This window comes from Lactuca virosa, chromosome 6, assembly GCF_052849685.1.
Source record: "Lactuca virosa cultivar CGN04683 chromosome 6, Lactuca_virosa_CGN04683_v6, whole genome shotgun sequence".
Taxonomy (NCBI): domain Eukaryota; kingdom Viridiplantae; phylum Streptophyta; class Magnoliopsida; order Asterales; family Asteraceae; genus Lactuca; species Lactuca virosa.
In genome coordinates this window covers 227,047,856-227,049,087 of record NC_136431.1, presented here as the reverse complement: position 1 = coordinate 227,049,087, position 1,232 = coordinate 227,047,856, and positions in this window count along the sequence as shown.

The window sequence follows — 1,232 nt, the reverse complement described above, 5'->3', positions numbered from 1 at the left end:
ATAACATAAAGGACCTTCAATGGTTAATTCTGTAATTCCTTAGTTTATAATCATAGTTATATATAAGTAATATCCGATAGGCAGTGGAATGTGTGACTTCCGCCTTACTTCCTATTCCTTGTTTGGTTGTGGGCTTAGGGCAGATTCACACATTTAACTATCCGTCGATATTAGGTTATATATAACAAGTATAAACTAAGTAATTTTAGAAGGAACTATTGTGGTTACTAGTTTACCAGAGATTCGTTAATGTTAATTATGTAATTACTTGATGAATACATTAGGATTATATATAATAAAGATCCGATAGACAGTGGAATGTGTGATTTCCGCCTCATTTCATGTTCCTTGTTTGGTTGTGGACTTAGGGCAGATTCACACATTCAACTGTCTAATCGATTTGTATTATATATAATTAGTATTCACTGAATGATTATAGAAGGATTAGCTTCAGTCATTTTACTTATTAAGAAAATATAGGATTCTCTTAAGGAACGTTTTCAAGTGAACTTTTCCAAGAACTTAGAGTATACTTTATATAACTAAAATACATATGAACTCACCAGCTTAAATGTTGATCTACTCTTTCAAAATAACTTGTATTCTCAGGGAATTCAGTAAATAGGTACACACCCGGAGCTTTTGAGAAGACATCCTAGTGTCGTGCTGTGTCTTTTGTCTTTTACTTTACCTATTTTTGATGTCGAATATCTAATGTATAAACCCTTATGTAAAAACTTATACATTATTAATGCAATGGTTGTTGTACTTTGATTACTATAATGCATGTGCTGTGATACTTGACATGACGTCCTCCGCCCCCGAACGTTTCCGTCGTTCTGGTTTGGGGGTGTGACATATTGGTATCGGAGCATTGTTTATAGTGAACTCAGTATATCAGTCATAAAAGATATACAACTATAAACACATTGGGATAAAAACACTCTGACCAAGAGTTATACTTTAAAAATATAACAATATTTTATAAAAGTATAAGTACATGTAGAATATATATACTAGAATGAGTTTCACAAGAAGAACAAAACAAAAGTATTTGGATGTCGGACGTTGCAGTTAAACATGGACATTTATGTAATCATATTTGGGATCAATATAGCCTGATCAACTATATTCATTTGAGATATGAACAACAAGTGTTTGGGAGTGATTGTAGTGTTGCAACAAGTCCAAAACTTACCTAGGTACCAGAAGAATTCTAGAACAAAACATAA